Source organism: Stegodyphus dumicola, chromosome 3 (genome assembly GCF_044657685.1).
Source record: "Stegodyphus dumicola isolate Sdum_Otavi_A_Nest chromosome 3, ASM4465768v1".
Classification (NCBI taxonomy): domain Eukaryota; kingdom Metazoa; phylum Arthropoda; class Arachnida; order Araneae; family Eresidae; genus Stegodyphus; species Stegodyphus dumicola.
Window position 1 is genome coordinate 83,579,776 of NC_140770.1, and position 17,771 is coordinate 83,597,546.

Here is a 17,771-nt window from a genome sequence, read left to right on the forward strand (position 1 = left end):
GAGTATATAAAGTATTTCTCCCGCCTTTTTAGCGTGCGTTCGTGGTGTAGTGCCCAGCACGCTCGAGAGCTTCGAGAGGTTCGTGGTTCGAATCCTGGAGAGGGCATTGGTGATTTTTCATGTCTCCTGCTTCCAAAATAACCTAATGTCTTTACAACTTTCGTAAGGTATCATAACATTTTGGAGAGATTCTGCTAAAGACATATCTAATATCAAAAACATTTCTTTAATATGCAGTTTATTAGGAATATTCTTCCCCTTTATCATGTCCCCTTGGTAGTGTAATTCGTAGCAAGTGTAGCATTGGAAGTTGCGGAGTTCAGATCCCAGCGAGGGTATAGCTGATCCTACCTGCTTCGAAAACCTAATAGGCTCTACAACTTGTACCATATAAGTCACCTCGGGATAATGTTGACTATTCTAAATTATAAAGAAAGCAGAATTTTATGCAATGAATTTTTGGAACGGAGAGGAACATTTCGGAAATGATCTTGAATATCAGAACCAGAGTGTTTTTCTTGAAGCTGAGGAAACTGATTCTAATCTTAAACGAAGAGAAAGGGTAACTATAACTGCTCCACAATTATGCTAACGATTAACATTCAAGAAAGCTAGGAAGATACTGATTTGGAATTTCAACGCGTAGCAGCAATCGAGAAAGTAATCCTGCTAAAAGAAATTTTGTATGAGATATTTTAAAATAAAACTCATTCTTCTGGCGATCCAACTTTTCAGTCTTAAAATACTTTCTCATTGTAACTAGACCATTTAATTTCATTCTTGTGATGTAAACTGCGTATATATTTAGTTGCATTAAAATTTATTAACATGTATTTGATTATAGAGTGTAATTATTAATACTCTTCATAAATTTTAATTTTGTTCACATCAGACTTTTCCCTTTAAGTAAGTACAGTCTATATTTTTTTGAGCTTAAACTGATTGTCTCGTCAATCTCCCATCCCATCACTGTACCTGTAGAATTATTTATTTCCACTTCCAGGGGCAGTCTAGGAATGAATTACTAATTTGTAAGTATGGGATATTACTGTATTCTGTTTCCTCTTTATTATTATACAAGTTTTTTATTTTCCATATTGTTAATCAGATGTTGTTAAAAAACCCAATTCTTGTGTTTCATGCCATCTAATTATTTCAAGATTCCTCTAGTTAATCCTGAATATCCTCTTTGTATGGAACAAATTCCAACAGACAAAGCTGATCAGGTTATTCTTTGCTCATTTGTGTCAGCATATTACTTCACTAGGATACGCACCAGAATAAATTTTTTGTGACTGAATAAATAATATTAATAGCTAATAATTAGTATCGAGAGTTTTTAATTAATTATGCTGCTGAAAGCTTATTCCAGTTTTGACTCCTTCTGATTGAACATTTTAAATTGCATAAGATTTCATACTATTTTTCCTTTGTGCGTGTATGTGGATAATGTAAATTTTACTGTGAGTTTTCTTAGTAAATCCTCTTAGAATGCACTCATTCCCTGAGGCTAGAATTTTTCCATTTTTTTCCTGAAAATCAATTACTCATCCAATCAACAGTCCTCATGAAGTGTTTCTAGTAAATTATGAATCGATTCAAGAATACTGGAATAATAATCAAAACAGGAGGATAAGATGGTAGACGGTAAACCACAGTGGAATTTCATTCAGCTAGATTTGACTGTAACTATAGCTAATTTAAATGATGGGAAAATTCGAATAATTGAATTAACTAGTTATTTTAAATCAATTGGTTATTGCATTTCAGTGCGAACTTACCAGAATTGTTGTGAAGTAAAATAAGTAAGAAATAATCCAAATTTTTGTTTAACAATATATAGCGTTAGAAACATTTTTCTTCAAATGTTGGTAAAAATTGTCAGCTAAATACATTGCGAATTAATTGTTTTTTTAAATTATACATATTATATATATCATTAAAAAGAAAATAAGGATTTAAATTATGAAGAAATAAATCTGTAGAGACATTAGGAGTTTTTGAAGCACGAGTACATAAAAATGTCCTCTCCGGAACTCGAAACTGGACCCCTAGAATACGCGCCAAGTGTTCTACCGTTACACCACGATGGCAAGCAGAAAGAAGGGACAAAATACCTTATATACTCCCCCTTTTAAAAGGCGACTGGTCAGGGACGTAATCTCCAAATCTTGGTGGTGAAGAATCATCATCCACCACCTTTTAGTTTGGGCGCAAGTGTAGAATCATTGAATTATTTTTTTGGAAGTAGGAAATGTGAAAAATGAGCAATTCCCTCGCCGGTACTCGAACCTGGACCTTTCGAATACGCGCCGAGTGTGCTATTGATTAAATTTAAAGACGAAGTTAAGGATTTTATGCTTTGCCAGTATCTAATACTATCAGAAATGGCTATATGCTAGGCCGCTCGGAGGATAAGTTAAAGATTTTATGCTATCATGCTTCTCGGAATGTCATCAGTTACCATGGTGGTTGAATGATTAATGTGTTGTAGCATATCGTAACGGTCAGAATGAATAGTAATCAAACAAAGAAAGGATAATGCTGAACTATTGTTTATTCCTTTTCTTAATTGCCTTTAGATAATATAAATCTCGTTTGAAAAACAGGCAATAGTTAATTTTATAAACTTGGAATAATTTTAATATCACACTTTTATATTTCCGTTTTCTTGTGTATCTTCCATCCATCGTAAATTTATTTCTGTCAACTTTCCTATTATCCCGACAGTTTTGTTGGACAGTAACATAAATGCCTAAGAATAAAATCTCTACCTTTCCAGTGGAATACTCGAGAAATACCTTACCGGAAAACGATTAATGAACACTTCTCGCACCCCATATTTGATCATCTCTTCCGAATCGAACAAAAGTATAAGAAACTTCCCACATAGGACAACAAAACGCCCGGTAATCTTTTGCCAATGGCGAGACATGAAAGGGGCGGAAAGAGCTCGTAATATTCAATGTAAAAGATAATTCTTCCTTCCTTTCTTTGCGGATTCCTTAATGTTGTTAGAAATACTCAATTATTATCCCTTCTCTTCTAATCTTCGGTGATAGAGTAGTTAAAAAGGGAAAAGAAATTAAAGGATAAGAATTGAAGACAAGAAATTTGATTTCGAACTTTTTTCTCTCTATGTACTTTTTGTCCTCGTATTTTTCCCCGGCGCTTGGAAAAGAGGGAATATGTAATCTCTGTTTTTCGTTGCGGATATTAAACATCGCGTTTCTTTAATTTTTGTCAATTCGTCGGTTAATTAAGCAAATGAGAAATGCTTCATCGCTTCGAACTGCGCATTGATTATAGAGTTTTAATTTAACGTGGTTTTCCTGTTTGTTTGGATCAAATAAAAGCGCCTTGTAAAGCTGCCTTCAAGGTTCTATACCGCAAGGTTTTGTTATTTTCAACCACAAATCTTTGAGCATTAGATACCCTCATGATCAGTTTCAAAGCAACTACTGCGTGAGGGATTAGATGTAATTGTGTCTTCGTTTCTCTCACTTCCGTAAGTGAAGTGACGCCCTTAAATTCGAACGTTTGGAAGAAAATAACCTTATTTATCTACTGACCTTGGATATCCATCATGAAAGTATGTGATCTGATGCCTACTAGGCATTCAAACTGACCCTATTTCCAATTGACCCATCATGAAAGTGCCGGTAAAGACCGTTGAGTACTGGCAGCTTGACCCGGGCTCGAGCTTAGGCAAAAAGGCAGTCTGCCTGGTTGGTTCTCGTGGTTTTTCTCATATGCGGCATAAATGCGAGCCAATTTCCCCACGAAAACTTTCCGTTTAGGCACTCCTTCCATTATGCAGATGACCTTCGTGTGCTTTGTCACATTCAAATAATTTAGCCTATCTGGCATATAGTAGAAGACATGCGTAAAGGCCCTACATCTATGATGAGATACCGATTTAAAGCGGCAGACTTGAAATTATTATCCCCCTTTCTACAAAGCTGATGATATATATATATATATATATATATAATGTATATATATATATATACACTATCTGCCAATGAGTATTTGGACACTTGTAATAGAAAAGAAAAATAAAATTAATTCATATTCAATAGTTGCTGGAATCTCCACGAGAAGCAGTTACAGCCTCAACTCTGTTACATCTCTTAATTCGGTGATCCAACTTGTCCCATAGATTCTCAATAGAGATAAGATCTGACTTAAAGGCTGGTCAGTCCATTTGGTTAATCCCATTGTCTTCATATCAGTTTGGACCAAGGATCTCAGTCCCATGCCGAGAGAAACACCCCCAGACCTTAATTCCACCTTCGCTGACCTTTACTGTGGTAAAATGCATTCTGGCTGGAGGCGTTCCCAGGCAGATGCCAGACCCAGATCGTGCTATCCGAATGGGTAGAGGATGAATCCTGATTCGTTCCTCCAGAGAACCCTCTTCTGTTCTACGGTCCACTATAACAGAGTAGCGTTGTTGACTTGGTGATCTAAGTCTTATGAACGGCAGCACGACGATAGAAACCAAGCAGATGTGTATCCTTACGAATTGCATTCATGGAAACAACACTCCCTAATGTCAATTGAAACTTCTGGAGTATCTGCGCAATCGGGTGGGTGCAGTGTTTCCGAATTTCTCTGCACAGCACCCGTCGGTCTCTATATAACCGCAGATATCGACACCGCAAATACTTACTGGTAGGTAGTGTATATGTTACATTCAAAATCTTTGTAAATATTTAAAAAACTGATTGGTCAAACTTTTATGATTTATATTTTCCGAATTTCATTTTTCTTCATTTTCTAATACTTGAACACTTTTTCTCTAAAAAGACTTAGGCCTTGTTCTCTTTGAAGGGGGGATATGATAGATAAAAATATGTAAGTTATAACTCAAATTTGGAATAATCCCTTAGTTCTTCGTTTTAATTTGGGTGTTTCCTCTTTTTGTTTTAAAAATACCGGTTCTTATAATAAAACTTCTCTGGACTGGGTCATTTACAGTTAATCCATAGCGACATTTACATAACGCTGGTGATAGAAATAGTTTGGCAAACTATAACTCAAAATAGCCAATAATGAATTTAGATTTTTATTAATTATCCAATTAAAATGTATCGAAAGTGAAACCCAATCTAAGATTTCGTGCTGAACATATCGCTGCCTCACGGCCGATCTAGACTGCTGCTGCTCTCTTCTTACCGCAACGACATCAAAAATGTAAATGTTCTGGAACAGTCACGATTAGTGTGCCAAGGTATCTGTGACTGCAAATTTTAATTAAATAAAAATGAATATTTTAACTCTGCCACGACTGCTTCTTATTAAATTGACATGGCTGCCAAATTTGGTCTTCATTATAGTTATGTATGTTTCAGCATCTATCTATACAATCAACTTTTTCTGCTTCACAACGAGGTTTTTTAAAGAACATGTCCCCGTCCAATTTACAACTTAAGCCGTTAAAGTTAACCTTAGATTAGTATCAAGATGGAAGGGAATCTAATCCATGTAAGTAATAAGATACCCAATTATAATTTAGATTAAAATCGGCAGAATTAATGTAATTAATAGAAGATATTTTTAATGCTATACATAGCTTATGGTAGATATTTATTGTTTTATTTTGGTGCATGAGGAAATTATTATTTGTTGTTGAGTATAAAACTAACACACGTACAATATGTATACATACACTAGTATATGATGTAAAAAATTATGTAAATCAAAATTCTAAATATTTTAATTCCCTATTTTTATTTTGTTATTTCCTCTTTTTGTATAAAGTTAGTCATCGTTTATAATAAATCGCTCTAAACTGTGTCATTTCAAGATTAATGTTACTCTTTTGATTCTTACATAACGCTCATGACGCATATACTTATATAGCGCAGCCTATAATGATTTCAAATTTAAGAGCCAAAACTTACATTGCTCAATAGGGGTAAATCTGAAATGAAATTAAATCGTCTTGCATCAGACATCCATCTTAGGCTCGTCGCATTTTTGCTGTCGCTTGCTTTCCTGCAAATATATAGCTGTTTACGTCTCTTTCATCAATTCTATTGGACAAAGAACACAATAACTCTGTATCTAAAGAGAAATGCCTTCGCGAAAGACTTTCTGAGGGAAGTTGGTACGTATTCATGTTACTCAAGCAGAAGCCACGAAATTATCTATGCAACCATTCCCTTCACCTAGGCTGGAATATCTAAAACAAAAATTGAAATATTTCGTTCTTTTTAAATGCAAAATCTTCATGAAATAAATTATAATAAAGTATAAATTTTTCTTACTTTTCTATAGTAAACATCTTCAGTTAAAAAAAATGAAACGTTATGTGGATTTTTCATAATACATATGTTGCCAGAGTTAGTCGGGGTAATTGGATCCTACTTCCTGTATTTCTACAGAATTAAGTTCCTTTTTTCTACAGAGTGTTTTCCGTATGGAATTAAGTTTAAGAGGTTCTAAATTCTCTCTTGAATACTATTTTGCCCAAATTAATTTATATCATAAAAAAGTGTCCTTCTAAGTCCGCAAACTTGAAATATTATTCAATGTCCATATGTACCACTTGAGTTTTTCACACCGCACAAACCTCCTTGTCTGAGTTGTCGATAAACGTCTCTGCTTCTTGGTCATCAGTTGTCTTAGAAGTTAATTCTCCGCGACCTACTGGCAGGCGGGAGGCCTATCTTGTCTATTATCTGCCTCCCTCTGACACGCCAGATGCCCGGATAATTTGATAATGGTGGCACTGCGGCTTCCAGAAAGAAGTGCCCCAGTTTCGCTGATAGGCACGTCGATAGATCAATTCAAACGTTAATTGAAGTTGAAGTTTGAAAAAAACTGCTAGACCTCACATAGAGCTAGCTAGCTCCCGGAATTCTCTCTGTTTGATGATTGGAATTACATTAGAATCCTGTTAAAAGGTTTTTCAGAGGCTTGGAGTTTAGAAAGCTCCTAAGCGGAAGACAGAAAGCGTATTAAAAGAAGCAAAGTAAATATCAAACTACTAACTAAACACTAATCAAGAAACATCAAAAGAAATAATCTATAAATTTTAATAATGATCTTTAATGAATTTATTATGAAATAAATTTGTATTTTCCGTTTTGGAAAATGTAATTTATTGAAGAGAGAACCTCTTTAGCATTCTTATGTAGCTTACGGCAATTGCTGAAATTTCTTGGAGTGCAGAATGTTTCGAATGTGTGCACTCTGTAATGCATCTTAATTCGTATGAGTAACCTGATTGTCTGATTTTATCTGATAACTAACAAATGTGATGACTAGACTGTATCAACTGTATCTTCATGAACTTCTGGTCTTCCGGTTACGTGCGTAGTGACGACCAACAGTAACGGCAATAGATTGGTCCTTCAACTGAAACTCAATGAATTTTTTCTTCTTTGAAGGAAACAATAATTTTTAAAATAAAAATTTTGCACACCTTTCCTTAAATTTGACTAAAAAGATAAAATTTCTGTAACTAAATTGACAAAACTAAGCTCTTTCAATGCCATGATACAAGATTTGTTTTCGTTGGGAAAGCATATTAAGTGCGTATTCCTTATCTGCGAAATACCTGTTTACATCTTTTCAAAATTTAAAAACAGAATTTTTTGAATTATTTTTATATCCGCATTATAATGTAATTGGGGAATTTTTTTATCCTGAAATATTTGAATATTATATGCATGACACAGAATACTGAATCCCATAGAAAAGAGATGAAAATTGCGGAACTATGAAGCTGCTGAAATGTGTTATGTTAACTCTTTGAAGGTCATTGGGGTAAAGAAATGAAATATTTTCTGTATATTTCGGTTGTAAAACATTCTCTCCTGCGACAATCATAAACCCTTTATTGGAATTGTCTTTGCATTGACGGAAACAGGCATGTACATATTTTTCTCTTCGCTTTTCATAATAAATAAATCTCTTTTTGTTTATCATTTAAGTAACTCCAAGATGCATCAAGGGTCGCAATTATATTTCCATTTATTTCCTGCTAAATAGTTTTCATTTAAAAATCGTTCTGCGCTGAGCATATGCTTCGGCTAAAGCTGGTGGTGGTTTTAGCTTTTTTAAGTTGTAAATCTTGGTTTATTATTTTGTTTATTGTTACTACAGGTGTAATTAGAATTTGAAATTGATTTTTGCGTTAGCAGAGTTTCTATTGCTACCAACGAGTTAACTTAAAAAACATCAGAAACAGTATAATATACCTTGTTCGAGTATTCGCTTGAAGTCTTCTTTCCATGTAGAAGTAATGATTGATGGTTTTTCTCACTTCTATTAAGAATGTTGCTTATTTTGCTCATAAAAATTTTAGTACTATATATTTTACAATGATTTTGAATATGGAATAGGAATATTTCTCTGCGAAAAGCCAAAAAACATATATTTCAATTTACAGCTTGCGTATATGTGAAATTTTGAAAAAAAAAAAAAGAATAAATTTAAAAGAGTGTGACGATATGTCTCATTTCAAATAATTAGGCATTTCAAATAAATAGGCTTGAATCTTTTAACAAAACATTATTTTTTATAATCCTACTTAACTGCACGCACATATTTTCGCTAATTCCATAAGCTGTTTTTTTTTTTTGCCACTTCAAAGAAACAAAACTAACAATAATTATTAGTTGCCAAAAGACGTTAAGTACATAAAATCAAATGAAAGTACGCATAAAATACAAACATCATGTCATTTGAAATCCAACAAAGATGCCTTTGTTGGATTTCAAATTCCAGGTCGACCAAGCCTGCAACGTAGGGGAGGGGAGTGTCTTAGATAGTGAAATTCTTCCTCATGGACGATGAATTGCTACCGCTTCTTGCTGAACAATAAAATTTTCCGTGTAATCTTGCATTTAAGAAAATACCCACGACAACGATATATTACACAGTTACATTATTCTTTAAGGGAAAACGGGTTTCATACACCTTTTGTCTGAGAAATGGCGTAGGTGGGGTTTAGTTTTAGTGAATTTCATTTTGACCTACCGGAGCATGATGATTTCCTATGCCTTATATCTGGGAATTGTGACGGTTTATCGTTCCTCAAAATTGAAACTCCATCGCTAAATATCAGAAGGACAGAAAATCGTAGCCTTGTACTGTTTTTTGCATGCGATAACAAAATTCGCAGTGCTTAATCATCTGGCTGGATAGCCGGTAGATGCAATTTGAAATATGTTTGAACGATAACATAAATGAAACTATGCTGCACTGTTGTAGGTAATGCAAGAAGATATTTATTTCATCGTATAATACGTATTTTGCAGCTGAATCGTTTGTTTACTTAACGTCTTTTTTGGGGGGTGATAGAGAGTAGTTACAGCTGCCATGAATTCCTTAAAGAAAACAAATTAAGCATCACAAAATTTCCTTATTAAAAAAAATTATTCATATCCTATTTTAAAGAATAAAAAGCTTTCTTTAAAACAAGAACATCTTTCATTTAATGCTTTTAACATGTAATTTAATGGTACTGTGTTTATGGGCAGAGGAAAAAAATTCTGTTGATATGTAAACTGCTGAAAATCCTGAGGGTTTTTTTTTTTTTTTTTTTTTGTGTGTATTTTTTCGACTCTTTTATTCTAGATGTAACAGTTTAGTTCTTCATTTTAAGATAAATAAGATTTGATCGCTTTTTTCGCCGGCAAACTTTTCCATGACGTTTTTTATACATTTTCCAGAAAAAGTGATGAAAAAGTTTCGATTTGTTTGATAATCTTTGTATGTATGTTTTTTTACTATTATTCTTTCTTTTTTCCCTTTCAATGAAAGAACCCATCTGTGTGATTTATAGTTTTCCCTTCGTTCTTTTATTCAAAATGAAGGAATGCTGCCTCGGCATCGATGAATAGATTATACTTTTTTCCACGAGAAAAACATTTATTTTCTGAAGACTTGAAACGTTTAATTTATTGCAAAAGAAGCATTAATTCTTATTAATTTTCAGTTTATCTCTTTCTTTTAATAATAAGAAAGGCGGATTTGAGCAATCGGTAGATACTCAGTTTAAAAGTAAATCTAAGATATTTTTTTAGAACCAAGAAAAAAGAAAGAAATTGTTAATGCGTGAAAGTTATTTTAAAAGTTAAGGAAGATGCTGTAGTAAAGCTGTGTAAAACTTTCTGTTTCTTTGTAATATTTTGCGAGTACATGTGCAATATATGTGCACATTAAGTGCCAGGAAATTTGATACGCTAATGCATTATTAAGCAGCTGACAGAGAAAAGCCGAAGTGCGCATTTAATCCAATAAGGCAGTCTATTAAGAGAAAAGTTTTAGTTTAGGTTAGAAAGGTTTCAGTTCTCAGAGTTTAGGCTCCGAATTAACTACGTCACCAGCGTTACGCAAGCTTTGTGACATAGATTAATCTAGAAAGGGCACAATCCTGAAATGTTGTTATTATTATTTAGAATAGAGACGAAATACCCAAATTAAAAATGAGGAATTAGAAGCCTATTGCTAATTTGAATTGTAAAGCTGATTTACGTAAATTTTGTCTTACATATATAAGAATTAAAAGTTGGTGAACGATGATTTATCACCCCAAGATTTGGATACTGTGTTCTCTTCTCTTCAGGCGCATTTTAAGCGAGGAAGAATGTTAAGTAATTTCCTCACGTGGCTTCGTAGTGTAATTAAAGCCCGGCTATCTAGCAGTGGGAAGTCCTGAGTTTGAATCACGGCGAAAGTGTTCATTTTTCACATGTCCTTCTCCGAATTCAATTGCGTAATCGCCACAGTATCAAAAATGTAACTTCTACAAATTTACTGAATATTTGTAATGTTTCTGTGCTAACCATAAAATAAAAGATTTGTCACATTGAATGGTAGGGTAAATTTCCCTTTCTGTTTTACCTACAAAATGGCAGTTTGAAATTTTATCTCAAAAACCATATCACTGACTCTACTATCTAATGTTAAACAAGCAAAAAACAAAAACCTCACCTTCTTATGTAATAAATTGAATGTTTTAAAATTATAAATCTAATGTATGGTCCGCCCATCTGCCATTCGAGTTGTTCTCCTCCTATTTGCTTTACAGTTTCTGGAAATGCATTTAACGTCAAAAAATGATAACATTTAAAAGTCAGTGTTAGACGCAAAGTGAAGCTTCTTTGATGTCTTCGCTAAATGTGAACAATAAAAAGTTAAAAAAAGTAATGATTTTTACTTATACGTTTGGAAAAATGGCGAAGTGTGGTTTTAAAGCCTAAAAGTTAAGCTTCTTTTGGACTTTTTCAACCAAGTTTCCTTTACTGAATGCAAAACATGAAATAAAACGTCTTTAAGTGAATTACAAAAAAGCGAAATTAATAGACATTCGTTTCACGCAAAGAAATATTTCACTGTGGGGGGGGGGAAATCTTCAATTTTTTTTTCATCCCATAATTTAATTAAGAGATAAAAATCTATTTTTCCTTTTGTGCCGTGAGAGTTCAATGTAATAAGCTTCAGTATTAATTCTCAGAACTTAAGCGATTTTTTTAATCAGCTGTTTAAGAACTTTCGAGTCCAAAAACGTATAGTTAAATAAATGTTTATTTTTTTTTATTAGAAGATTTTATTTATTTATTTATGTGAGAGAAGAAGATTAATTGGTAGTCAGATCAATTAATCGAATTTTAACCAAATGAAATTAATTACGGTTATTTTAATTGATTTCATTACTTTAACTGTAATCATTAGGATGCTCGTGAGAGGGGCCGCAGAATTTATATTTACTTCCAACCACTAAAATTCTCAAAAATAAAGTAAATAACACTGACATTAGAAATATCTTTAGCAAATCTATCTAAACAAAACGTAACATGATGTAAATATTGCCTAGGCACTCTAGCCAGTATTGCTATTTCATGAATCATTGCAGTGTGCTATACCAGTAAATAATGTATATTTAATAACGGAATTCCACTCGGGGTGTTAGCTTTACGAAGTTTGATGACAGTTCGGTGGATGGATTCTGTATTTTGCAAGCGTTGAAGCTGAGCTGTTGCTGAATTATCGGAGACAGCTTAAATTAATTGGTAATATGATCTGCGAGGATAACAACATATAAAATATGGAAACAGGGTCCATAGGAAGGATATGATTTGCTAAAAGCCTAAAACCTGTGTATATAGAGTTGACATATGCGTTATTTTGAACAATTGTAACAAAGAAAAAGTAAAAAGTCTACGACAGGAACTTAATTTGCACTCAAGTATGTACTAAGTAATTTCGAAGCCTGAAAGTGAAAAATAAATTGTTCTGTCCTAATAATCCGAGCCACAGCTCTTCAGTCTGCTAGCTAGAGTTCACTTTTATCATAAGAACACACGTAGGGGGATGCGATAATCCCTTATTTGGCTAACGCTGAAGAAGCAACTAGAGAGAGATAGGAGATCCAGTCGATCGAATCCTAGTAATCACGAATTATCGTTCACCACATATCAGTTTAGTCTCAACTGAGTCTTCTGGAATTCGCTGTCGTTGTAATTTCAGCCACGGATTTTTTAACATTAGCTGAACGTATTAATACTTACACCACGATACCGTGCGTAAGATATGATATTTTCTTGCAGATATATTGGTATAACAATTCACTGATAGCACACAAAGTGCTATAAACACTCATTGCCACAAACATCTGTGCACCAAGAAGTGATTGTCGGATCGTACAGAAACTTGGCATAAAGTTCATATCAGACAAATAGGCAAGTAGTTAGGAATACAGCGAGAGTACGCGCTGCTTCATAATATCAGAAGGCGTTGCGCTTTGTTTTCTCTAATGCATAAAAAAGCGCTAGAGAAAACGAAGAACGTTAGTGGAAGCATTTTATGTATATTTAATCTATAGCAGTGAAGAGCTTTTTCATTAGGGAATGCCGTTACACCGTCATCGATGGTAATACTGTTGTGTAGAGAATCGTGAAGTAAAGCATCATAACAATACAATCAGGTGTTAGTTTTCGATAGGGAAAGAATCACCGAAGTAATGGAAGTCAGGTGGTCAGCTCGGCCCATCTGCATCATTATCCGCCATCTCGACACAGGCAGTACTTTAAATATTAAATACTGGCCGTTTTGTCTGTCCTTACCGTCGCAAAGTTCCTGAAGAGCATTTGCTGTTGCGGCGCCCATTGCAGTTGTGCTGCCAATGACATCCTCCAACCGTCGACTTAAACCACAACCAAATGGAGCACGTCATCTTTAGAGATGAATCGAGATTCAATTTGGTCAACAAAAAGATCTACGTATGTAGAGGCTGTGTGGCGAACATTTCAACTCTGCTTTCGTTTTTACAGTGGCACTTCCTACCCACAATTGCTGTGATGGCATAGTGTACTGTCGCATACGATATCCGGTCACCTTTACTATTCACAGTCTGCGGTTGTTCGTGACTTCCTTCGCCACAATTGTTAACTCTTATGGCAGACATTTTTGTGCCGGATAATGTTCGGTTGCACACAGCAAGTGTGTTGTAAGAATATCCCCACCAAAAACCCCATTTCCTAGCCTGTAAGAAACCTATATTTGTTACCCATTGAACATTTCTCTAGTCAAGTAAGACAGAAATGTGGACAGCCTAGGAATTTATCGAACTAGAGGCTCATTTACAGCAACTATGGAGAATGATATGACGCAGGACACCATACCGAAGTAGCACGGCAACGTCGTAATGACGTTGCAAACTCGTCGCAGGTCATGTTGCAAAAACGTTGCAATATGTCATCTGTAAGACGCCCAGGTGTCCGCGAAATTCCAGCATTTTGCAACCGTTGCAAAAATTATTACGTCTTTGCAGATGAGGTTTTTGTCGCATACACGTCTTATTGCGTCTTTCTCAGGTTATATTTTGGTTGTGAAAGCATGGTATCATGACGTCTTCACGACGCCTAAATGGTCGCAAAATTCCATCTTTTTTGAACCGTTATAAAAACTTCGTTATTATGTCATTGTGTTACACATTGATTTATGCAGAAAAATAAGCTTAATAATTAATATATTTTTCTTCTTTTTAAAAATTTTGTATTCCTTGTATTTTTCTAAAGTTTAAATATTTTATCATTCCCTGAAAACCAGAAGATAATACAATTTTTCCTCTTAGTATGTAAGTTAGAGCAATTATGAAAGTGGTTATTATAAATATATAACATTAATAGTAGGTTTTAAGTAAATAAATCTCAATCAGATATAAATAAAAGTAAAGATACATATGTGGGTGAAAAAACAGCGTTTCTGAATATAACAGCATTATCACATTTATTTCTGTTAAATCTCAGAGACATTGAAAATTGCCCCTGTCATGACAAATTAAGAAGCGGTTAAGGTAACATAATCAGTATTTTTCGCGTTTTATAGTAAAAATTATAACCATTAAGTTCTATATCTCCAAGATATGCAAATCAAACACTGTATGAAGTAGTTAATAAATGTGATAAAAATATTTCATACAAAAATATACCTAGATTTAATAACGAAAAAAACTTCCCATATTCATATCTAAAATGAAATAATAACCTAACAAACAACATACATGATAGCATTATTTAAGAAAAAACATGAACTAGTAGTGTTTGAAAGTATAAATAGCAGGAGGAAGGTAACTGAATTACAATTTCCAATTAATAAAAAATTATTTGTGTTTTTTAAATAGTCAGCAATTAAAAGTGCAATAATTATGGATTGCAGTATTTACTAGTAATGTTGACGTTTCTTAACACCATTTCTTTCGATCATATGTTAATGTATTTAATTATTTTTAGTTTCTAAATTTTAGAATAGTGGTAGATTACAATCTTTATTTCATGCACTTTTTATAATTGATAACTTTCCTTTTGTTACTGTACAGAAATAATTTAAATAATATAGTTTACTATAGTAAGCTAAGTACGTTAAAGTAAGCTCTTTGTTAAATAGCACACGATGAAACTTTTTGTTTCTATTTATTTTGAATTTCTTTGTTATCGCAGGCACATAAAAAGTAAGCGAAGAAAATAGAATATACTTAAATTTAACAAAACATAAAACCTAATTTCCAACATTTATTTATTGAGATAATCTAATAAACATACATAACGGCAATATTTAAAAAAACGCGAATTACACAGTGTTTGGAAGAATAGATACCAAACGAAAAGTAATAAAACTGCAATTTGCAATCAATAAAAATATTTAGTTTTTTTTAATATTACACAATTAAATATCACATAATTATAGATTACAGTATTTCATAGTAATGCTAATGTTTCCTTAACACTATTTTTTCGATCATATGCGGATGTACATACACATTTTTAGTTTCTGCATTTTAGGATAATGGCAGATTACCATAATCATTTCATACATTGTTTAAAATCATTAACCTTTACTGCATACTATACAAAACTTTACTGCATACTATACAAAAGACTTTACTGCATACTATACAAAAGACAACATTCTATAGAATGTGCATTATTATTAATTTTAATCTATTGCTTCTGTTATTACATATATCTAATTAATCTTCAGCAGTCATATTAAGTACTGGTAGCAGTCCGATAATTTCTTTGTAGTTTGAAAAAAATGAACATACTATAACAGCTTGAATTGTTGTTGCTTCTGCATTGATTGCATTTTCAGCAAAACCAGAAAGTGCCTTACCATTGTATGTTATTTTTGGTTTTATATGAATTAATTCTGAGCACCAGTCTTTCACTATGAACACAATAATCGATTAATATGAATGATATACGATATAGCACTTAGGACGTTATACCCGAAGCACAACACTAATCAGAATATCCAAATATTGCACCGCTGGAACCACAGAAGATTGGAGAACACCACCATATAACATTTTAATCACCGGAAACACATAAAACACCAAAACAGAATATTTCACGAACACTATATTCAGGATTAGCATTGTAGCACGTTGCATCCGATATTTTCTATAAGATATATCCAAAATTTTGGTGTCTTCTTGTAGAGCAGATATTCCTCCCCCCCCCCAAAAAATAAGCACAAATTCGGCATTCTCACGATGATTTCTCCTCAAATCATAGGTTTTCAAATAGGAGCTCACAGCAATGCAACTTCATTCGCTGAAGGCAGTTGAAGTACGTAGATAGGGACAGAGCAAAGAGAAGATTCATAGTGCGTTCTTTGATTGACAGTGCATTACATTTACTTTTAATGTAAGCAATATTATTGATATCAGTCATTGATTGATTCAATTTCAAACATAAAATCAGTCTTTTCAAATGCCTTACAGATGGCATTTTTACCAAATTATTTGAAAGAACTGCTGAAATTTCAAGCAATTGCGCAATTAACTATTTGCTCGAATTTGGCAGCTAGCCAAAGCGCGCAAACCTCGAGATGTTCGTTTATAAATCTGTAGCAATCTTGCTTTTAAGCAAGAAGAAAGGAGATGAGAACTTTGGCGAACGTCGTTTCTTCCAGTCCGTGAGGCTTGGTAAGTAACTCACGAACTGCCGTTTATTTATCATCACAAGTAAATTCGTTTTTAAAAGCATCCAGTAAATAATATACATGCAACGCCATCGGTTGACGAGCAATGCAGTGTAACTTTCAGCGATTTATACGATTGCATTAAACCTTTCGATGCTTCTTCTGATAATTTAATAGAATCTTTTTTAAATGGCCTAGAAGAATTATTTCAACTGAATAGAATTACGAACAATGTTTACAAGATTATATTTATAAAAAAAAATATTTATCGGGCTCACTAAAACATATGTAATGTCAATGTTGCCAAATCCCGAGGGTACCGTATAGGATTACACAAAGCATTTTTAAATGGAGATGGATTAAAAACGTAAAAACATCACAAACAGTTCATCAGAATTTTTATAGGTAATAAATTTCGTATTTTTGTTCATAGTTTCTCTAATTTTATGTCAACATTTATTAGTAATTTATCAAATCCATTAATTTTGTCGTTTTCCATGAAAAGTGTTAATATTCCTTTCTCTTTTTCCATTAATTTTTCCGTTCTGCTTCTCCTGACTGTCGGTGAGTTTTCCGTCATATATATTGGGCAGCCGTTAAATATGCATGGATGTGCATCCTCTTTTAACATTGGACGTTTTCTCGAAGTTCTTAAAATCGCCCCATTTTTATCCGTGAATACATCTTAACGCACAATGATATCTTCGCGAAAATTGTGCTTTTTGCACTGTATGCGGTAAAATGTTTCATACTATGTCACCATATTAATTCAAAAATTCGTTCTTCAAAAATAATAAAGTCATATTCAGTAGTGAAATAATTGTTAACATGTGATTTGCATTGATTTCGGAAATATAATTTTTTAAAAAGTATGAAATGCATAACTTGATAACTTACTTTATAGATTAGTTTCGTTTTTAAATATTTTGCTATAATATTTATAAAATATTTTAAGTATTAATTATTTAAAAAAAATTTAAACAATAATTTAGCACGTAATTTTAGTACTAATTAAATATAATAATTCAACAGCATTTATGTTAAATTTATATTTCATTAGATGAATCTACTGTAGATAATATATTTAGATGGAATAAAGTAATGAAACATTGTAAAGTAAATCTTATGCGGACTTCAGAGTCTTGAAAGGGCAGATCTGATCTCTTTACATTCTAAAAGTAACGCTGATGAACTATGAAAAAAATGCTAAAACGACCACGTCTAAAAGCGGTCATATCATGACGTTTCAACAACGTGGACAAATTGCCGAGATGTAACGGCAAATATTTTCCATCTTCGCAGCGTTGTAAAGACTTAGTAAAAGT